General features: G+C 42.9%; 1 pseudogene; it reads left to right on the top strand.

Moving 5' to 3' along the window:
• Positions 1 to 8,515: 8,515 nt before the first annotated feature.
• The window catches only part of LOC147429503 (uncharacterized), a 54,005-nt pseudogene continuing 38,175 nt past the window's right edge, over positions 8,516 to 24,345 (top strand).

Here is a 24,345-nt window from a genome sequence, read left to right on the forward strand (position 1 = left end):
ATGCAAGACAGACAGAAGAACAAGAAGAGAAGGGAAGAGAGCATGCAAATGGTACAACGAGACCGAGAGAGATTTCAACGTTTGACAAATAATGGAACAATGGAGAGAGAGAGAGAGAGAGAGAGAGAGAGAGAGTGGCCACACCCTAGATTCTTCATTTTGTATTTATAAAATTGAGGCCCAATGGGCAGAGCAGATGTTGGGCTCATGGCTCTGGCACGGATATGCTAAGGGGCCTAAGGATGGGGCTAGTTTGGCTCAATGCTACAGGTGTCGTAAGCATAAGAGGAAAATGGGTGCATGAGTAGTTCTTGCAACTCATCTCCTTGCATTATGTATGCCAGACGCATGCAAGACAAAGAGAAGAACAAGAAGAGAAGAGAAAAGAGCATGTTTATGGGAATGAGAGAGAGAGAGAGAGAGAGAGAGGCATCACCCTAGATTCTCCTTCATTTTGTATTGATAGATCGAGGCCCAATGGGAAGATCAAATATTGGGGTCATTGTGGCATGGACAAGCTAAGGGGCCCGAGGATGGGGTTAGTGTGGTTGATCGCTGCGTGTAGCAGGTGCAATATGGGAAACGATCATAGACGGAGTTCCTTCGGCTCATCCCCTCGCTCCACATCTCCCGCCCTCATGCAAGTCAGAGAGAAGAAGAAGAAGAGAAGAGAAGAGAGCATGCAAATGGCAACGAGATGAAGAGAGATTTTATCGTTTGACAAATGATGGAAGGGGGGGGGCGGGGGGGGGAGAGAGAGAGAGAGAGAGAGAGAGAGAGAGAGAGAGAGAGAGATTGGTGTCACCCTAGACTCTCCTTCATCTTATAGTTTTAAAATCAAAGCCCAGCAAGTGGAGAAAATTTTGGAGTGGTTGGGGCACGGACAAGCTAAGGGGCCCAAGGGATGGGGCTTGTTTGGCTCAGTGCTATAGAGCAGTAGGAGCATGAGGGAAAACTGGTGCATGCAAAGTTCCTTTGACTCACCTCCCGCCCTCATGCAAGAGAGAGAAGAAGAACAAGTGGAAGGGTTGCAGTGGCTTTCTAAAACAATAAGAAAGTGATAAAATCATTAGGTTGAGTTTAACTAGATTTATTTAAGGTAAAGCATTCTTTGAGAATGTCTCTTTTATTAAGCAATCGAGTTTCCTCCTAGCAAAAAGGCAAACTAGAAATACTAGCAAAAATTTTAAAATTTGCAAGATTTTTGTACTAAGTTCTCAAATATTTCACCAATTTTTCTTCCTTTTACCATGGTTTGCTCATTTTATATATATATAATAAAAACAACTCATTAATTATATATGTGTGTGTATATGTATGTATAGAATCTACTAGAATTAAGCAAGGTGAAGCTTCAATTTAGCATTCTAAAAGAATAGAATGTAAGAGAAGTCAAGGCATGTAAGGATTTTTTAGCTTTCTAAAAGAATAGAATGCAAGAGAAGTCAAGCCATTTAAGGATTTGAAAAGAAAGGTGAAATAAAAAGATCCATTTGAAATAACATTTAAGGTAAGTCTAAATCATCATTGAAAACATGCCTAACTCAACTCTCCTCTAAGGCTTGTTTATATGTTGCCAAAAATGACCCATTTTTTGCCTCCAGTGGCAAGTGGTGTGACCACATGTAGGGACATCATTTTGAAGCCTTGATGTGAAGTAGTGGCATTTATGCTACTTTTTAAGCCCCCATATGGTATTCCCTAAGTTCGAGGTGGTATTAAACACCTGAAAGGTTTTTTTTTCAATAATCATTTAGCTGGTTTTCAATTTTCCAAGCGTGACCATCATTATCGAGACGTGAGCATCATTATCGAGGGCCACCACCAACTAATCAAAGCCACTAAACCTCATAGAAATGGGCCATTTTTGGCAACATGTAAAAAGGCCCTAAGGCTTCTTTTAAAAAGCCAAAAAGAGAAGAGAAGAGAGCATGCAAATGACAAGGAGAGGGAGAGGTTTGACAAAAGAGAGAGAGAGAGAGAGAGAGAGAGAGAGAGAGAGAGAGATTGACATCACCTTAGACTATTATTCATTTTGTATTTTTGGCCTGCCCGCAAGGCAAAGGCTATAGAGATGCCTTCTCTTTTTGCTGACTAAAATAGAAAAAAGGTTGAGTTGTATTTTCAAGCATTTTTTGATAGGTCAAAAATTTGATTGTGGTTGCAATAAGATAGTGGGCACTCATTTAAATGAAGAGTGTGTAAATCTTTCTTTTTTTTTGCAAAACTCACAATTGTGAGTGGATAGTATTAAGAACAAAAATATACACCAATCCTCGAGCTCAGACCGTCAAGCTCAGACCGAGCCTTGAGGGTCAAAGGATTACAAGTTATTTGCTTGGCAGAGAAACCACTCCTACTCACTGGCTTTACTTATTACAAGATGTTATGTATTGTTCTAGACCAGTCTTCTAAGGCTTGTTTGCCTCGGATCATGTGGATTATCACTCTACACTCTTGCATGATTTCACAAAAGCTTTCCACAGCTAGATCCCCCTCAAACACGTGGCGGTTCCTTGCTTGCCAAATATGGTGCAAGAAGTAGTAACTGATTATTTGAGTGCAGACGAGAAGAGCAGGACTTCCCATCCTGCTACTACCAAAGAACAGATCATTCTTGAAGAACTTAATTTGCCATGTCCTTTGAATCCACTTGTATATTTTCCCAGCCATGCCCCTGATTGCCTGGCATCCCATGAAAAGGTGGGCTAGGTCTTCACTGGCAATTTTGGACCCCGAGCAACGATCGGACCCGATGCTCTTTCTTGTATCTTTACGCCTATCGGCAAAACACCCCACATCACTTTCCATAGAAACATCTTCATATATTGAGGCCATCTTGGCTTCTAGATGTTCTCCATGACTCCCTCCCACCGTTTTTCCGTCCAGTGCCTCTTCCATAATTTGTTGAGGGGGCTACACCAATTAGCCTCGTGCATTAATGCATGGTAAATTCCTTTAAAGTGTGGTTTCCAAAAGAGGCTACTCCCAAGCCATCTCCAAGCGTCCCATTCAAAGTTGGATTCACAAATTGGCATCACCACCTTATCAAGCTCTTGAATCACCCTATAGACTAGTAAGATCTCAAAGCCATCCAGTTGAAATTGGATGGCTAAAGAGTGAGCAGTTTTCAGCACTTCCTGTTGCCATCCCAGAATTGCTCTAGTTGAACAAGTCCCTTATTATTCACCTTCCTGGCCATTTCTATCCAATAAGGGCTTTGCGGTGGCCCCAATATTTTAGAGAGCCATGGGGACCAGTGCAATATGGAGTTCTTAAAGTATCTGGTTACTTCCTCCCATTCCAAAGCCTCAGCATCACTTTTGCACTTCCTCATCAGCTCCCATGAGAGTCCACCAGATCCAAGATAAGACCACTTCGGGGCAAAAAAGTTTGTCGTGCATCCAACCCCCTTCCACTTTCCCCCTTTCAATCCCAGTTTTGCTACATCAAGCATTTGCTTGGTCATGATAGCCCAAGCTTGGTCCTGTTTTGCCAACAAGACCATAAATTTGGCACAAAGGGCCTCAGCATGAGATACAGGGTTAAGTATGACGAGCCCTCCTTGGTCTATCGGCCGAGCAACTACCTCCCATGTAGCCCACTGCCACAGCCGGGAGGTTTTTGTGTTGTTCTTTCAAAGAAACCTTTTCACTGGTTTTAAGAATTCTTTCCAATTACACTTAGCCATCTTGAGCATGGGACTGAGGAAAGTAATACACGGGATCATAAAAGCATTGATCACTCTAATTCGGCTTTGGAAGGGTAGGAGAACAAACTCCCACCTTCTCATTTTGGCACTTAATGACCCATTGAAATCTTTGACTGTGGGTTACGTCCACCCCTACGGGGGCTCCCAGGTGTCTAAATACACTCCCTTTTGAGATAATCTCTCTTGTCCAGACTGCAGGGTCAAAAGAGTCATTCTCCTACAGGGAGATTAGTATTGACTTCTCTATATTGCACTTGGATCCCGAGGCCACGGCAAATGTTTGCACAATCTCTGGAGCTCTCCTGACAACTTGAGGGCACGCCTTCAAGAATAGGAGTGTATCATTTGCGAACATTTTGGCCAGTAGCTGGTCGTTGCCCGACAATGCTAGACCTTGAATCTCTTTCCGCGTAGCACTGGCTTCGAGCATCGTAATGAGAGGATGTGACCCGATGGCGAACAACAAGGGGTCCAGGGGACATCCTTGCTTAATAGAACATTTTAACCTCAAAAGATCCCACAATTTTGTCATTAAACAGGAGCTCTGACTGGCTGTCAACGCCTAGAGTGCGTATGAGGCAACAAAGGTGAGGCCCAAAGCCCAAAGCTCCCATGACTTCTTCTATATAGGACCATTCTATCCTATCATAGGCTTTGTCAAGGTCTAGCTGCAGCAAGATGCACTCTTGCTTGGAGAATGATGCATACTCTATTCCTACCATTGATGCCAAGATATTGTCATATATAGATCTCCCTTTAATGAACCCGTGTTGATGGGGAGAGATGATCCAACTTAGGAGGGGGGCTATCGCCTTGGCACTAATTTTGTATGCTAATGACATCATTGTAATGGGAGCCAATTTTTAAGATGAGAGCAACAAATCTGTTTGGAGATGGGCTTGATAAGCCATCTCTTAACACTTGCAAGTCTGAGAGCTATCGCCTTGGCACTAATTTTGTATGCTAATGACATCATCGTAATGGGAGCCAATTTTTAAGTTGAGAGCAACAAATCTGTTTGGAGATGGGCTTGATAAGCCATCTCTTAACACTTGCATCCAATGACTCTTCAATAACAGCTAGATTGGCCATCTGTGTGACTGGACCCTTGAGATCATCCCAAAATTCCTTGAAGAATTCAGCCGTCAGTCCATCCCAGCCGGGGGACTTTTCCTTGCCAAGAGCTTTAAGTGCCGCTGAGCATTCCTCCTCAAAGAAGGCCTTTTCCATGTGGTTGGCTTCCTCCTGGAGGACCTTCTTTTCTACACTTCCAAGTAAAGACGACCGGGCTTCTTCCACTTCCTGAGATTGGGTCTCTGGCCGGCCGATAATCTGGTTGAGATACTTGAGCATAAGTGCAGCCATCTCATCTTGGTTTTAATTTCTATTTTTTCTCATCATCAAGCACTTGCACCCGGCCTTGACTTTTCCTCACTTTCAAAGCCCTAAAAAAAGTGCTTGGTTGCAGGAAAGTTTTCCTAGATAGCAATCTCGCCTTCTTGATTTCCTCCAGTTGTTCGTTGGCCAGGTGAGATTTAGCTTCAAGCCATCGCTTGTGCTCATCTTCGGTACCCAGTACGGCAGCCTTCCTAGAGGCTAATTGCGCTGCCTCCTCTGTGAGATGTTTGATATGTGCCTCATTGGCTTTTTTTACCCGAGGACCCGCAGTTTTGAAAGCTTTTTGTACACTCCGAACAAGTACATTCCAAGCACTAGGTTTATTCAACCCCACATATTTCTTGAGATTCCCCAACACTTTCTTGGTGAAGCTTCTGAAGAGAGGGTCTTTGAACAGGTGTGTCCCTTTAACAAGAAGCTTTTTCTCCCCTCTCGGGGATTGCTCCCCCCCTTTTTCTTTCTTCAGTTGTAAGTGTAATGGCATGTGATCGGAGAGGCTTTTTGTTGAGATTACCTTCATCTCTAACGTCGATGAGATCCAGTCAGCTTGATGAGAGCAGTAGCATCTATCTAGTCGGGAGGCAGTGCGGGCATACTGAAGGCTTGTGTAGGTGAATCCAAGCATGATGTTCCATGGGCCCACTTCCCACAAGTCAATCATTGCCCACTTCTCACATAAGATCAGCCATTTAGACTTTTTTGAGCCAGCGAGTAGATTGGCGGAGCGTGTTTTGTCCTTGCTTTTCTCGACCATATTGAAATCTCCAAACATCAGCCACTCCCCTTTGATCGGAGTATCCCTACGATGCATCCAAAGTTTAGCTATATCCTTTGCGTTGCAAGGGCCGTAAACATTTACTATGGTGATAGGTTGATTGTCCCATCTGATTCTAACACCAAGGACTCCTCCGGAAGGGTGGTTTAAGAACCACCTTTGGCTCCAAATCTCTGTCATCAATGAACAAGACTCCACTGGAGCCGTCGCTTCCTTCCCCATAAAAGATATTTTTTTTTTCCTACAACCTGTTTTCTCTTGCACTGGGCTCCAAATTATGTTCTTGGATGGCCCAGCAATTGACTACCTTCTCTTTCTTCACTTCCTCCCAGAAGAGAGAGCCCTTCTTCCGGTTTTTAGTCCCTTCACATTCCAAGATTGAATAGAGAGAGTATCCATCATTGGGAAAGGGGGACAAGTTCTTCTACCTCCAGGAACTCTTCACCCGAGTTCCCATTCAGGTGGTCCTCTTCCATTGGCTCCTTTTCTGCTAGAACCTGCATGGTATCCAGCTTGGAAGTGAAAAAGTCCTCTTGATTCCTCGTCCCCAGAACTTTGAATATATTGTCATACAGGACAGGAGGCTTTGGGAAATCCCATGGGAGACCTATGATTTGTCCCAAGGCCCTAGCCTTTTCTTTGAACCGTTTACATGAAATATGAGATACTTGTTGCCAGCCCTCATCTTTTGACCTAATAATTGGAGACATCACGATCTTCTGCATTATTGGGGTGGCCGTCCTTTGCTGAGCGATGGATGAAAATCGATAGCTTTGGGTGGTCTTGCCCTTACCCCGGTTGCCATAATCTTGTTTCTCCACATCTTTATTCAAGTTGACTTTATTTTGCCCACCCTCTGCCTTGCCAAGATCTTCAAAAGGCTTCTTTGATGGATCTACTATATTCATGCCACCCTGTGGGGTAGCCTGTGATTCGCTTCTCTCCTCTGTAGGCTTTAACACCTCAACAGGACATGCCCTCGCAAAATGCCCGCACTTGTTGCATTTGAAGCAGGCCCTGAAGAAGGTGTTAAAGTTAAGAGGAATGATCTATAGCCCTACCCCAACATTCGTTACCAATTTCTTTGGCTGTGGCTTCCTCAGATCCCATCAGATGCAAACCTTGTTTGCTCCTACCCCCGAGGCTCTGACAGATGGGACAAACAATGGATCACCAAGCGAAGCAGCAAGGTGGGGGTTCAAGTTCTTTCTAAGCCATACTGGGAGGTTGCCAAACTCCACCCATACTAGACAGAGATCCTTGAATGCCTCGTTAGATTCAATCAGAGGGTGCCAAGGGAGCACGCACACCGGTGCACGATTGAAGAACAGCGGGATTTTTGCCAAAACCTTCTCCACCATTGCACTGTCGTTGAACTGAACTAACACGAATCCCTTTGCTACATATTGGGTGAATATTACCATGTCGTGTTGATTCAACACCAATGGACTACAAAGCCAATTATAGAGCTCAATTCTATTGGGAACTCTCCACATAAACCCGAAGACCAGAGTGGAATTTGCAACCTCCGCAAGCTGTTTTTTCAATATGGCAGGGGGAACAAACACCCTAACGGCATCTTCCACCTCGACACGCTGCAGGAGCGCCTTCTTAAGTGCTTGGAAAGCTCTATCCCCTTTGGCCACTTCAGCAGCATCCTCCTACGACGCCAAATCCTCGCGCGACCTTTTATTCAATGACAGTGCACACAGGATTGCCGCTTGCCAGGACAAGGGTAGGACCAGTCACGGCCAAGGGCCAGGAAGGACATGCAGTCAAGGGGGTCCCTATATTTAGCAGGCCAAGGGCCTATATAGGGCATGGCTGGGTGGATATTAGCATGTTCCAGTCCCCTTGCCCTTTCACTGGTATTAGAGCTCAGGGAGGGAGCAACCATGGAGGAGGGGAAGAAGCATGGCCTTCTCTCCCGTTCTCTCTCTCGATCTCTCTCTCTCGATCGCCTTCAACATGAGACATAGCCTCTCAAGGGCACTCTCTCTCGCTCTCCGCTCGTAGACAAGCCGACAAGGCATGGCCGTGAGAAGGAGTGCTCCACAGGCGGGGAAGGCGGGAAGAGAAGCCCCGACGTGTGCAGGCCCGCTTACGAAGGGTAGAACCGACAGGAAACGATATTGTTGTGTGCAAGGCCTCTTGCAGCGAGGGAGGAAGATGGTCGACCTATGCAAAACCGGGCTTTGTTAGGCTTGTCGAGTTCGCCATGGTCCAAGGAGGATGGTTCGTCACAGTAGCCTGGCTAGAAACGGCCCTCAGCGTGCGTTCTAAATGGTTTCCTCCCTGCACAGACAAGAGCTTGCTGCCATCGCCAGGTTTAATTTTCTTTTTTTTTTCTTTTTTTTTCTGCCTTTCCCACTATTGGGCACCCTAGGGCGCCCATGGGCCACCCAAGCAGCCTGTCACACGACTGCAATTTACGGTCATAAGGGCCTATCATATGAGCTGCCATGCGAAGCTGCATGGCCATACCAAAAAGACAATCTATGATAGGACAGCCGCACTGGGAAGCTGCAACATGCCATCATGCATGCAAAGGCTGTACGGTTTGATCGACAACAAAAATCTTCGGCACGCCTTAGAAAATTCGGCATGCAAAGGGGCATCAACACGATTCAATGATCATCGGCAATGGATATGGGCCAACACAGGTATGACTTGTCTGTGATATCACTGCCGATCCTTTTCTTTTGCCTTGAATATGATATCTTACTCGATACAATCTCACCTAGACGAGGTAATTCTGTCTCCACTTTCGGTCAATAGACCAATGTCCTCAGTGGGTCGGCACGGTCCACAATACGTAGATTTCTTTAAAGCTAGCTTGCTTCTGAGTTTCTTTTGCAGAAACTTTTTCATGAGTACAAGCAAGCTTCCAGGCCATGCTTCATGGTGGAAGGGGAGTTGTTCCAAGAGATGTTTGTCAAGGACAAAGTACATGCATCATCATGCAACGAGTCAAATGTTGCTAACAAGGATATCCAGGAAAAGACGACATGGTGTCACCGCTCGAAGAGGGCTTTGTCAGCATTGGTAAGCAAGTCGATTTTCACATTTTCAATTCTCAATTCATTGAATTTTGTAGATCTCTTTAAGTTCACAGCATACATTGGGCTTTTCAATCATCGAGCCGCTCAATCATCTTTCGGCACGTGAATGTTTTTCATGCATGGGATATGCTATGGTCAATAGCTATGAGCACAGTCTTTGGCCCAATGACTTTTACCATTAACGGTTTGCAGTAGGATAAACATTTTACTTTTGGGTTGGAATTTTGGCTCGAACATGGTTCAACGGCAATGTTCGATCCAAAGGTTCAAGCAAGCTGTGACATGTTGGTACATGCAAGGCCTGTGAATGTGCTCCAACGTGTTTTCTAACGTAAGTGGCAATGCCTGCATGCCAAGCTGTGCAACTCGGGGTTACTTTTCCTTTACCTATCTCGCGTATGACAACGTTGTGACCAACATCACGGGAGCAAGGCTCCATCTAAAGATCCAGAGGATAACAAATCAAGCCACGCAAGTACGAGCATAAATATCCTTTGACTATGAGCTCTTAGGAACTCCATAAGTGGTTACGGGAAGCAAGGCTACCAATTTGGCATCTTCCATTGAGATTTTCTCGTCTGGTTTATGCTATGCGCATCCAACCTTCAAGGCATTTATCAGTTTGTCCGCGTATTCTTTCATTACATGCAAAGGGGATGTATATGATATACACGACAACTCCCACTTGTGCAGCAGTTATGGCTATGCGCCACTTTTAAGCGACTTTTCTTCCACGGAATATCGGGCCAGGGGGTTACAGCAACAACCAGGTTAGCCAAGTTTAAATTTTTCTTGTTTTTCACTGTTTACACCTTACTTGGCAATTACAGTCATTGTGCAAAGCAAAGTGCTTTGGCAATTTTATGGGAAGCAAGGCTTCGGGTAACTGGCCAAACAGGGAATATCAGCTCACAGAATCCCTACCAGTCTAAACTGTGCAAGGCACTTACGATTTTCGTTCTCACGTTTGAGGCAATCACTCTCGCCAAGGGCTTAAAAATCTGTATGCAAGGCATGCTAACCGGGTGGCACATTAGGAGAAACTTGGACTCAATTTTGGGCCCTGTAAGAAACGCCAACTCAGCATAGAGAGAGGTAATTATGAAAAATGCAAAAGTTTTTTTTGGGAATTCTATTTCTCATAGTACAAACGTGAAAGTTTGCTCAATCACTTAAATGCATGCTCGTACAAAATGCTTTTCGAGAGCCCAACTTAAGTGTACACAAAATTCCATGTCTGTGAATCTTAATGAGTGATGTGATGTGCGATGTGCGATGAGAGAAAACACATAAGAGTTGTTTTCAAAATACAAAAATAATGCCACGGAATAGAGGCACAAGTATCAATCACCTTTTTATGAAGTACTCGCAATTTAAATTCGAACAGATTGTACTTGATAGTGATTGATAGGTACTATTTAAAACTATGAAGGAATCAGAACCATGCGAATAGAGGCGCTTGAGGGGTCTCTGGGACCTCTATTCGCTTGGTTCTGACCTTATGAGGCCCTACGATTAAGATATAGCACTTTTTAAGCCCACGGATGCATCCGGAACGTCCAAAAACCATAGGATAGCTCTTTAAAACACTGAAATATGACGTCTCTAGCTCAAGATATAGCATTTTTAAGCCTAGGGCCTCATGAGGTCGGTACCAAGCGAATACTCTCTATTCGCTTGGTACCGACCTCATGAGGCCCTAGGCTTAAAAATGCTATATCTTGAGCTAGAGACGTCATATTTCAGTGTTTTAAAGAGCTATCCTATGGTTTTTGGACGTTCCGGATGCATCCGTGGGCTTAAAAAGTGCTATATCTTAATCCTAGGGCCTCATAAGGTCAGAACCAAGCGAATAGAGGTCCCAGAGACCCCTCAAGCGCCTCTATTCGCATGGTTCTGACTCCTTCATAGTCTTAAATAGTACCTATCAATCACTATCAAGTACAATCTGTTCGAATTTAAATTGCGAGTACTTCATAAAAAGGTGATTGATACTTGTGCGAGATGCACAAGTATTAATATTTGTGCGAGATGCACAAGTACAAGTACTTCACTTTATATGATAGCAACAACGGGTCATAAAAAGGCGTTCGACGCTTGTGCCAGATGTCTATTTTTTTTTTATTGGTAGATAAGTTAGTGGGCATCCATTGTTGCAAAACCGTGTTAAGAAAATGATGAAGCATTGAAATGGTGGTCTTGAGAAGCAGGCATTGTGTCTTTGGCATCATTGCACATAGTGGGTGGTTCGGTGGGTAGATAGTATAGGTTTGGATGGAATTGAAGGTGGGTGGGTGCTCTTACCTCTCGTCTCGAGGGAAGTGAAGGTGTAGGGCTAGGAAACCTTATGACTTTAGGTGCATTGTTTCTAGGGCGTAGTTCTTCCTCTGCTTTGCGATGCTATCTATCGTGTGTTGTTTGTGCGTGTTGTCAGGCTCTGTGCAGTTTTGTGTCTTTTGTTCCAAGTCCTTTCAAGTGGAGGACTAATGGGCTTTGAAGGGGTTGATGTGAGGCACTACGACCTGCAGCAGATTGTGATGGAAGACTTTTGCCCTTTGTTTTTCTGCGTTGTCATCTCCTGGAGAAGCCGGTTGTGGTGTAGGGGTGAGTGTTTGCTTGCATTAGTTCATCAAGGACGCGCTTTAGCATCCATGATTGCCACATGCAGGCATTGATTGTGGGACAGCTTTAGCAGCTTTGCTTGGCTAATGTGCTCGGCTATGAGGTGGATTGCATCCACACGCTCCACAGCTTTACTTGGCACAAGCATGGACGTTGCCTAATGTGCAACGCAGGTGATTTTTTTCTCCGTGATCTTTCACAAAGTGTTGCTCTTGTTTGTGACCACTTCATAAAGGGCACAAAGACAGTCCCGCCTTCGCCTCGCTTCATAGTCTCGGAGATGGGGACGCAGCCAGTATAGCAGCTTCCATAGCCCCAGATCTCGGTATGCTCCTCATTCTTTTCATCCCCGTGATTTAACTATTCATCTTGCTGCAATTCTTTTGTTTTCCAAAACTTTCGCACTGCCCTCGACCTCAAGACCCTTAGAGCATTCGACCCACCTAATGCACGCCCACATCCTCCTTGGATCCAACCCATTTGAAGCATGCCCATGTCCTCCTTAGATTTATTGAAGCATGTTTGGTGGGGTGGGACATGGTGCACTTAAGAGGTTTTGCTAATGTGCATAGTGGACCTTGGCCGCATATAGATCGTGGAGGTTAACCTCGTCTACACTTGCCATGTTTTAAATCTTGCATACTGCTTGCTTGACTTGTTTTTGTTTTCAACATAGGGGAAAAAGAAGATGAAGCTGACTAGATGGAGTGTAGTGGAGCGTAGAGACATAGTTACCTATCAGTGGCCTGCTCCGCCTGTGCAGATTCACAAAGGCTTGTCAAAAAGCATTTCTTCTACTCATACCTTTGTATCTTCGTGCTTGTGGAGATGGTCAAAAACCCTTTTTGTACATCTTTTGCACAACAATTTGCAATAGTCAAAGATCGTCGTGTTGCTCTCATTTGTCAGTGATTGCATGAAACAAGGTTTTTTGTCTAATGTTTATTTTTGTGGTGATTGTATCCTGATCAAGAACAATTGCTCTGCATTTATAGTAAATAATATCATTCGCTTTTCCTTGTTGAACTTATACATCCTGATTTTTTTATTTTTATTTTGTAAACAGCTTGTAGAAATCCGAGAGGGCATGCAAGAGGCAACTCTTGTCAAAGGGTTTTGTCTTACTTAGAGAAATTTAGCTTGGAGAGCAAATCACGGCTTTATCTAGTAGCATGGATTTGCCATCATTTTCTCATGTTGCAAAGCTTTGCCTCACGAAGCAACATTTGTCTCGTTCTTATTTTGAATTGCTTTTATTATGTTATGTTGCAAGTTGTGCCTTGTGGTGCTACTGGAGGAGGCATAGCCTGTAGGTGATAGTGTTGTGCTATGTAACACAAGCAACTGTATTTTCTTTGAATGTGATATCTTGCTCATTAGCTTTTATTTCTATCCTCTCAAGTGAGGGTTTGATATTAGCAGGTTTTTGTGGTTTAGACGTTGCAGGTCTAAGGTGAGATTCAAAAGCTTGTTGTTCATATGTTTTTTGTAGCACAAGGTATCCTTCATTGAAACGGCTAGTTGATTATGTTAGAGAGAGAGAGAGAGAGAGAGAGAGAGAGAGAGAGAGAAGAAGAAGAAGAAGAGAAGAAAATAATTTTAACGTAGTAGGAAACTATCCCAAGAGACCTTAAAGACCTATCCGAAGAGGAGAGTTGAACTCCTGACCTCTTATCTAAGAGGGAAATGGCATACCCAATCTACCACACTTGAGAGAGAGAGAGAGAGAGAGAGAGAGACATAGTATTCATGCATTAAAAAATAATTAGAAAAAATAAAAATTGAACTAGTCTCGTTTGTTTTAGTATTATCTCCTTGGAGATTGTTGTGGGTTTAGCTTTGCTACGATGGTCATAACATAGGATTTTGCTTGCACTTGTATACAAGGTTTTTCTCCATTGGTTGGCTGAGCAAGGAGAAATGGGGATGTGGAACAATTGTGCATGAAATTTTACGATGATTTTACAAGCTCTTTTGATAGTGTAGAGATTTTGACTAAAGAGGTGTCTCTACAAGGAGTTGTAATAAAGGATCTTTCTCCATGAGAAAATAGAAATTGTTGTCCCTGTTTTAATGTAAATCACATATCCAAAATGCTTACATCTCTCGATCTACAAAACTATGATTTGCTTATTCTTTCCCCTCGTCCTTATTGACGCCATCCTATCTCTTACTATTTCTCATGTTCTTCCTTGCTCATCTCCGTTCTCTATAGCCACACTTTTCTTCTATTGTTATTTCTTTTTTGGTTGTGAGAAGGTGTGCAATGTACTCATCACAGAATGCTCTCAAGGTGAATATTTGATACTATGCCAACTCATGCTTTGTTGAACTCATACATAATTTTCCGTTGTGTTTAAAATTTGTGTCCTTTACTAGATAGAAATGGCCAGGAAGGTGAATAATAAGGGACTCGTTCGACTAGAGCATTTCTGGGATGTCAATAGGAAGTGTTGGAAAATTGCTGACTCTTTAGTCTATAAGGTGATTAAAGAGCTTGATAAGGTGGCGATGCCAATTTGTGAATCCAACTTTGAATGGGACGCTTGGAGATGGCCTGGAAGTAGCCTCTTTTGGAGACCACACTCTAAAGGCATTTACCATGCATTAATGCACGAGGCTAATTGGTGTAGCCCCCTCAACAGATTATGGAAGGAAAAACGGTGGGAGGGAGTCATGGAGAACATCTGGAAGCCAAGATGGCCTCAGTATATGAAGATGTTTCTGTGGAAAGTGATGTGGGGTGCTCTGCCGACGGACGTAAAGATACAAGAAAGAGGCATTGGGTCCGATCGTTGCTCGGGGTGCAGAATTGCCAGTGAAGACCTAGCCCATCTTTTCATGGAATGCCAGGGAATCAGGGGCATGGCTGGGAAAATATGCAAGTGGATTCAAAGGACATGGCAAATTAAGTTCTTCAAGAATGATCTGTTCTTTGGTAGTAACAGGATGGGAAGTCATGCTCTTCTCGTGTGCACTCAAATAATCAGGTACTACTTCTTGCACCATATTTGGCAAGCAAGGAACCGCCGCGTGTTTGAGGGGGATCTAGTTGTGGCAAGACTTTGTGAAATCATGCAAGAGAGCAGAGTGACGATCTACATGATCGGAGGCAAACAAACCTCAGAAGACTGGTCTAAAACAATACATAACATCTTGTAATAAGTAAAGCCGGTGAGTAGGAGTGGTTTCTTTGCCAAGCAGATAACTTGTAGTCCTTTGACCCTCAAGGCTCGGTTTGAGCTCGAGGATTGGTGTATATTTCTGTTCTTAATACTATCCACTCACAATTGTAAGTTTTGCAAAAAATAAAAAATAAAAAATTTGTGTTCCTAGTTTCTTACACACCAACTCGCCTTCTTCATTCTTGCTTCTAGTAGCATCTCTTGGCATTCCCTTGAGCCCAATGCTATCTTGGCTCCTCACATCCTTCTCCCATTCTTATTAAAAGAACCCTTATATTCCTATATAAGTTGTTGGCTTGATTCCTTGCTTAAACCACCTTTGGCAGTCATTATACATCTACCTAAAGCTTAGAGATGTAGAGCTTTTAAAGTGGGATCTGGATTTAGATCCAAGGCTTAAAATTGACACCTAATTTTTTTTCAAGGGCCTATCAAAACAAGTGCTTTTAAAAAGTCTCATTTCATTGACATGCTAGAATCTCTAAATTGCCTGTCATTTTTTGTGTTTATACGCTTGAGTTAACGTTATATATATGACAAATTTCATAAGTTGATCACATTACACAAAGCATATAAAAGGAGCTTGAAAAATTGCAAGTCAAAAAGAAATTTCTGTTATGCTTGGCAGGCCTGGTGATTTTATCACTTGTTAAAATCGAGCCCACTTAGCCTCAGCACTATCTCGCACGGACATGGGTTGGATGGGATCAATGGCCCATGCCTGTTTAGGAGAGCACGGGCATCGTGGGCCGTTGATCTCACACGTGCCCGAATTTACTAAAGCCGCTTCGAATTTACACAGCGACGGGTTTATCATAAAACTCCCCCTTCTCCCATTGCTTTCAATGAGCACGCGCAGGTGAGGTGGTTAAGGTGATAGGCTTGCAAAGGTGGTGTCTAAGGTTCAAGTCCGAGGGATGACAGAGGGAGGGGGGGCGGGGACACCCGAATTTACAAGTTTTGGTGCGCTCGAATTTACCTGTTTTTCAAAATTTACCAAAGTCGCATTGGACGGCTCATCTCGCACCCGATCCCCTAAATGAGTGTGAGATAGTGAGGAGGCCCACCTAATAATAGTCCATACTTTGTCTTGGTCTCCCACGATCCCATCTCCCATATACTTTATATTACCACCCACTGACTGTAGCAATAGATATACTCGATGGCTCGATACTTGTCTCCGATGATTCCATCTTCCATATATTTTAGGGAAAATTACCAAAATACCCCTCTAATTTGTGGAAATTCCCAATATACCCCTCAAATTTCAAAAATTCCCAAAATACCCTTGTATCTATTTTCGTCGGATTCTTCAAGATTTTCTAATCTTGATTCTTGTTTGACAATTGAGATCGGTTTTTGAGTGCTTACATGTAATTTGCTGCCAATTACCTCGCAAAAAAAAGTGAAATATGTCTAAAAATAATGAAGCAATTCATCTCCAAAGCCTACATAACCGACTCAAATTTTAGTTTTAGCATCCTGTATGGTAGACAATCACTCTTCTTATGAAAAGCTACAAATTTTTTTGTTTTTGGAGAAATTTACTCTCACAACCAGGGGTAATTTGGGAATTTTGGAAAATTTGAAGGGCATTTTGGGAATTTATGACAAATTATGGGGGTACTTTGGGAATTTTTGAAATTCGAGGGGTATTTTGGAAATTTCCACAAATTAGAGGGGCATTTTGGTAATTTTCCCTATATTTTAATATAGATAGATGTGGACAACTCGCAACTCGCAGTCAACAATGCTCAAGGTGGTCTACCCTTGCTGCAGGAAGAAGCTGGGTGTTGAGAAACGATGGTGGTGTTCATACAGTCGATTCATACTTAATCTCAGGCTCAGCACAAGAGCGGGAAGATTTCACTCTTCAATTTGGGGAGAGTGCCGTATGAAAGTCGAAGTCTTGCAGCGCTGCAACTATCCATCCCTCTCTTGCACTGTCAATCATCATTCAGATAATTAACGGCGCTCTGCAAGGCGCTCCAACTAATGTTCTGCAGCGTAAATAATATGGACGTGCAAGGGGGGTTAAAGCCCAACATCCTGACGACATAGCTGTTACAACCGGCCCCTGCTCATCTTCTAGTGGAGCCGTAGCTACCACATCCTTCTCGGTAGCTCACGCTGATGATAACGATCTTCCCTGGATCTTCCTCAGCCACTCTGGCCACCAGAAGGCCGAATTTGTGGAGCACCTCTACTTTGCCCTCCACCATGCCGGACACAGCCCTTGCTTCGACCTTGACTGCGTCGATTCTCTGCCTAGTGGCCGGAGCTACCTGACCAGCATCTTTCAAGCTTGCCGAGCCTGCAAAATGGGAGTGGTGGTGCCGAGCGAGGACTACGTGCAGAGCCTCTGGCCCATGTTAGAGCTGCAGCACCTCCTCCGCGGCCCCCACGAACGCCCCATCTACCCTCTTTTCTACGGGCTGAAGCCCTATGATCTAACCAGTCCTGCAAATCTGGAGTGCAGGAAAGAATGCTGGACCAATAATGCCCAATATTGGCAGGAAAGCATGAAGACAGTGCAGCAGCACATTTCCTCCTCCAGTGCAGGCTCGCGTGGCCTCCAGATCAACCTAGATCTCGAAAATTGGCCAGCTGATTTGCAAGAGCTGAAATATAGAAGTGGACAGGTGCATGCCCAAATGGAGCGAATCGCCTACCACAATAACCGTGAGTACATTGATGCAATTGTCACCAGCATATGTGGTCAGTTGCCTCCACCTCCCGCGTATCTATTGGAGAAAGGCATAAAGGGGGAGAAACGCATGTGCAAGGTATCTCACAGCTCTCTAGAGGATCTCACATTGAACTTTCCCATTGCCGACTTTATCACTGTTTTTAATCTCCATTCGGTTTACAGGCGATCAATCAAGTTTTTGTGCTAAAAGAAAACAAGGGAGAGAATGACGTGATCGCCATTGGAGTGCATGGAATTGGAGGCTCTGGAAAAAGTTCTTTGTGCAAGATGATGGCCAACTTCTACCGCAGTGAATTTCCGGGGAGATGTCTTTATATTGAGCTTCCTACTCCAAAAGACAAGGCAGTCGATATTGACACAAACACGCTTTTGCAAAATATCAAAGCCATTCTTCCGGCATTCCCATCTGCTACTACCAAATTTGCATCGGACGTATCCAACATCAACCAAGTAAGGAAGAAATTAAATCCACTCTCATATTTTCGTTGTCCATAGCTTATAGTTTAGGTTACGTAATTAATACAATATGCTTGCTATTTTGATCACCTTATACAAATATAGCTCACACACATTCGTAATTGGAAGGGGGAAGTGTAGCTTTTGCAAATCCAACTACATGTCAAACGCATAATGGAAGGGGGGTAGCTTTGTAAAATCTAACTACACCTCAAAAGGCGTAATGGAAGGGGGTAGCTTTTGAAAATCTAGCTAAACTTCAAAGGCCTAATGGAAGGGAGGGGTAGCTTTTACAAATCCAATTGTACCTTAAAGAGGTACAATTAGTGGAAAGAGGAGAGGTTAACTTGAAAACGATAACCCCTCTTCGTGTGGCGTCCTTCTAAGGGGTCATTTACACGAAGAGGGATTGACATATATTTTTTACCTCTCTAAGACTTAGGTTCAATTGTTGTTAGTCTCTCCTCAAATATTTTGTTGTATTCACACGTTGCATTGTAGAGAGAGAGAGTGCTGGCAGATCGTCGCGACGGACTCTGCAACACAGCTTTCTGGCACTAACATAATGTCAATACTCAAGGAAAGTGACTCGGATGGGGCACGAAAACTCTATGAGATCGTCAATCTCACGAAGTGAACCTTAACAAGCAAACACAACAACTCTACAAGCAAACCAACACTGAATGATCAGGGAAATCTGTCTATGTCTTTTCTCACACCTTTAGGTCATCACGTCATTTCGGCACTCGAACGGACTCTAAATGCAATGAAACTTTAGGAGTAGGTCTAGGACACTTAAAGGCACTATCCTAGCAAATTTGGACACAATCCGACAAGGTACCAAAATCACGACCCATGATGAAAAAAGTCTTAAAAACTACAATAGAACATGCCAGAAATGTCGTCCTATGGTCTAATTAAGAACACTCTCTTATGGTCAAAATGATTAAAAACAGCGATTTAAGCACTCAAATCTGCAATTATAGCTCACAGACGCGCAGTTGCGAACCACAACAAAACTAACAATGCTTACACTTGAATGAAAGAACAAAGAAAGAGGAACATAATGCAAGTTTCGAAATCAAAAACGGATTACCAAATCATTAGCTGCGAAGTTTGGAACAGCTCGTAGCTTGAGCATACGTTTTTTAAGCTCCCACTTCTTCTAAAAATAAGCCTCCTTTTACATTACAATTATTGACCTTTATACCTAGGGCTTTCTGAATGGCCAGTGGCCGATTCACATGTACTTTTACAATTGTCATTGACAGAATTACAACTCAGGGTATTGACTACTACTCTGGAATTAGGATTTACACAGAGTATTACTACACTAGCTCGGCAAAATAATAAACTAAAGAGCAAAGAGAGAGGAACACAATGCAAGTTTCGGATTTGAAAACGGATTACCAAATCATTAGCTGCGATGATTACAAGTTCGGAGCAGCTCGTAGCTTGAGCGTACGTTTTTTGAGCTCCCCTCTTCTTCTAAAGATAAGCCTGCTTTCACATTACTGACCTTTATACCTAGGGATTTCTCAATGGCCAGTGGCCGATTCACATGTACCTTTACAATTGTCATTGACAGAATTACAACTCAGGGGGAATTAACTACTACTCTAGAATCAAGATTTACACAGAGTATTACTACACTAGCTCGACAAAATAATAAACTATAAATGTGGTGTCCAGCTACATGTCCGGCCAGCTGGACGTCCGTTTGATCTGTCCTCAAATATTCCCCCCTTCCTAAATCATGTCGTCCCTTGACACGACCTTGTGCAGTCTTGTCATAGGATTGTCTTCAGCTTTGTCTTGAAGGTTGGTCTTCACCTTGGGAAGTTCTTGAGCATGTAGAACTGATCCTCTTTGTGGCATGCACTTTATGATGGATTTGCTTTCAAGGTCCACTGCAATTTGAATTTTCCACAATAGGTAGCCAATGTTGAAGCACTGTGTGAGCTACTTTTGATTGTTGTTAATGACTCTTGCGGAATTTGTCATTGCTTGTCGTTGCATGCCATTCTTTGACTTGCCATTTTTTGATGGAGCTTTGTTGTCGCCCTTGAATATAAAAGATGCTCTTGATAAGCATATGGAGACTTGCAGTTTTTGCTCCAAGTCGTTGTCGATTGATTTGGGTAGTCATTTCCTTATTGTTGATGTAGAAGGAATATATACAAGAAGTCGATGATGAGGTCTAGATTAGGGTCTTAAAACCTGGATGACCAAAGAAAAAAACCCGGTGGGAAAAAAGTACCTTTGGTATACGCTTTTATTGTAGTTGAGAATTTGGACTTGAAGTATATGTCATGCAAGGTGAGTGCATTGGAGAAACAAATAAAGAGTGTCTAATGCAAGTGCCAATTACGGGATACGTTATATTCTTATGAGAAATTTTTCAAACAAAAGCATATAGTATAAGAGATGGAGTTGATGGGTGCTTAAAGGAACAAATGTAGCACATGTGACATCAAAGGACGTCTCAATAGCTTCCATGTTTCCAAGAAGGGTTTTTGATGCAGAAGCTTCTCCACTCATACCTCACTGTGTTGAATGCGTGAGTGTCTTTTGGACCTCCTCCTTCACTTACCACTATACTACAACGACTTCGACTCTTATGCTCACCTATACTAGCATGAGCAACACAACATAATTATACTCAACTCTTCCAGCTTGAGCAGTACCTAGAATAACTAAGACGCTTAGACAACAGAGAATATTACATGAAGGTTTGGGACTAACACCTCGCGCATTTAGTGGCTTAGCTGCCCGAATCTGACTTTTATGCCATGGATTTTTAATGGCGACTTGGACTTACCTTGTTTTGGTCTTTGGATGCCACCATTTTGTCGAGTAGGTTGGCATATTTTGGCTCTTCTTGACTTGCTTGTTGTATGTTTACACTAGTTTGTGAAACAAGTTCTTTAGCTGCTATAGAGATTGATGTATCGTTTGATTTACCTATCATGAGAAGCAATTGTCGAGATGTGTGGGTTCTTTGTGATTGAGTTTTCACTAGCAATTTTGGAACCTATCTTGTGTTTGGTCCTTGAGTCACCGTCTTTGACATTTTCTTCTCTTTTTCGATAACTTAATGAACACTAGTCTTTGGTAGCCAACTTGATGATTTCCGTTGTAGAAGCCTTTATTTTGGAGTTGATGGCGAGATATCCGTCTAGAGATTGTAGCAAGCTTGGTTGTAATTGTCTTCTGTTGGCTTTTGGTTATCATTGCTTGCTTTGGGATAGAAGCTTGTGCTGCTTGATTTCTCTTTGTTGTTTTAGATTGAGCTACAATTTTTGGTAACCATATTGGAGTGTTACCTTCATAAAATTCTTGTGCTTCAAGTAGCTTAACTGGAATAATCCGCTGATGCATCTGTTTGTGTTGGGTAGCTTTGTTGAAGTTTGACTTTGGTACCCATACTTGTTGCATTCCTTGCTGCTTTGATTTCTGCTTTTGCCTTTTGTGGTAGTTCTTTCTCCTGATTGAGTTGTTTGTCTTGCGTTTATAGCTCGTCTTGCTCTTTGTAGAACTCTTTGGTTGAGGCGAGTAGATCCAAGCTGTTATTTTAGGATTTTTGGCCCAAACATTAATGTTTTTTTAGAAGTAGCCCTGAGCAGTGATTGACTCATTTGATGCTACCCACCCTGTCACCTTTTGCTGTTTTGGTTGAACTTGTGCCTCATGTATCCAAAATGGGTCTTTGACTTTGATGTACTCTTTGGATACCAACACTTGGTTGACATTCTTTGGCTTCTTTTTTGTGATGGAAACTTTGGTCGAGAGAATTTTTGCTTTGGTTTCCATTGCATTTTGATGGTGTGGCCCTTGATGTAGAGGCTTCACGAAAAGTTTGATGGAGGCTCGTTGAAGGTAAAGTCATCTTACGAGTTTGATATACTTCAGTGTTTACCTTTGCTTTACCTTTTTCCGCGATGGTTGATTGCTCCTTTTTTGCATTGACTTGAGGTGCTTTTGGGATTTTTGATGGTGTCCTTGCTGAAGATTTTGATTGTTGTCGAAAGAAGATGTTCCTCCAGCTTTTTGTCACGATCAGACTCTCTTTGATATGATGGGAATCAATTATGTGGAAAGTATCCTTGTACTCCCTAGTCCGAAACTTGAGTATAGCTTCTACCACTCCAAAGCTAGGAATCGACATTTTTGGATTTGTGTAGACTGTTTCTTCTAGCTCATTGATTGGTGGCTTTCCCATCATGATCCACGTTCCATAAGTCATTAGATTCTTTGTTGCTTTTGGATCCATCACAGCTGAACATGTGATTTTGAGTCCTATTTCTCCGCGTATGCTGAATTTGATGGTCGTAGAAGACAATCGATCTTCTTCCTTGTCCCTGTTCTTCTTTTGATTTTGCATATTTTGAACATTTGATGTTGAATTTGGAAACTTTTTTCCTTCATCTGCTTTCATTTGCACTTTTTCTGGAGTCGGCTTCTTTGAAACAGCTTTTGTAAATTCTTCAGGTATGTCAGTGATGACATATTCTTGTGGTTGCTTTGCTTCCTTTATGTGCACTTTGGAACCATGCTCCATGATGTAGCTATCTGTCTCACATTTTCTGCTTTTACATTCACAAACTTCATTAGCTTCCTTCAACATCTTTATCGTAAATAAGGGAGTTATATCATACCCATCTTCATCGCAAAACTTAGTAAGGGTCACCGCATTCACGCAGACATAAAGAGTCGCCAATATTCGATCCCATCTAAACGGTTCAAATAACTCCTCTGGAAATGGCTCTGGTACATATGCCTCATCTTCTACTGAATGCTCTAGGATGCAATCTTGCTTTCTAAGAATTCCACTCTCAGGAGCTCCGTACATCCAAATATGCGCTTTGCTTTCTAAATAAGTTGTGGAGTTTAAATCTTCTCCCGGGGTTTGTACTACATCTTTATAACTATGATTTGTGACACTGATCTTCGTAGTGACATCCTTGTGTCTTAAGTAGATATAGTCATAGCCCCAGTCTTGTACCATTTTGAGTTGACGCATGAATGGTCTGCCCAATATATATGATATCAAAGTTGCTGCTCTTGTCAAAATTCATTATGGCAAAGGTGTGCTCATACTCGATGCCACACGAGAACACAATGATTTGTTCTAATATTCCAATAGGTTTCTCCGTGTATCCATCCGCCTCTAATTGCAGTTTCATTCGAGTTTTCCTAAGAGCAGGCTTTCCCCATTTTTTTCACGTTTCTTTGGTTGCAATGGCAATTCCAGCCCCACTATCTAATATAGCAACCGTCTTTACTCCTTTGTACTCAATTGGTAAGGTGGTGTTTCCTTCGTCTCCTTCATAGTAGTCACCCACCTTATTTACTGGTATTGGCTTTGTCTGTCACTTCTTCGGCGAGGTGTCATCCATGTTTTTGTCAGCAAGTTGGTCTTGAGAAGGGATTTTCAGCCCCATGTTTTCCAGGTGTTTGCCCATTTGGCCCCATAGATGCGGTCTAATTTTCAGTAGCTCTGAGAGATAAAGTGTGCATTGTATAGGAGAAGACATCAATTCATGCAAGCTCTTGGTATCAATCATTTTTGGTGTGGCTTTCCACTAAGAAGGTACCATTTTAACCTCGGATTTTGTCTCGTGTTCTCCTATGAAAGATGGCAAAGTCTTTAGAGAGCGTGGTTTAGTCTCTTCAGATGCGGCAGATCCGACATCCCCATATAAAGATCGTATATCTCCTAGGAAAAATTCATGATCCATGTTTATCTCAGGGATAGGTGCTGATCGTAAAGTAGCACTGCCATATATTTGGTTTCTGATTGATTCCCACAAGGATTGTGGCCACGTATCTTCTACCTCCGGAATAGGCATCACTGCTTGTGAGCCCACCCCATGTGTGGTATTGGCTACTTCCATCGTATCTAAAGGTGTCTCAACTCTCGACCCTCCTTGGTCTACGTTTACAATACCCTGGCTCTCCAATTCTTGGACTTTATCGCGGATTAACACCTCCGTTTTTGGAGCATCTGGAACATGTGGTTCCATAAGAGCTTGGGCCTTCTGGATGAGCTCCTTGCACATTTGCAACCTCTCTTTTTCATACCCTGGATGAGGGTACGTTAGCCATCTGTCCTCTTGGGTTTGGTTGGGTTTTAGCCTAGCTTCATAAACTTTCAAGATCGTATCCAAAGGTTCAACCACTTTGTCGACCAAGACTGAACCTCCCGAGTTAGTCTTTGACTCTTTAGGTCCCTTTGTGTTTTTGTTCCTTTCTTGCTCTTGTCTAAGATGCTCTCTTGTTTGATTCAGTTTAGTTTCCAAAGCCGCTTTCTCCTTCAGCCTCTTCAATTTCATTTTGTCCCGTCTACCTTTCCATGATCTTCTTCCGACGCTTCTCACCAGTTTGTTCTCAAATTCTGTTTGAATAGGCAATGTGGCTTTTTC

This window comes from Adiantum capillus-veneris, chromosome 22 (genome assembly GCF_014529385.1).
Source record: "Adiantum capillus-veneris isolate H3 chromosome 22, ASM1452938v2, whole genome shotgun sequence".
NCBI lineage: Eukaryota > Viridiplantae > Streptophyta > Polypodiopsida > Polypodiales > Pteridaceae > Adiantum > Adiantum capillus-veneris.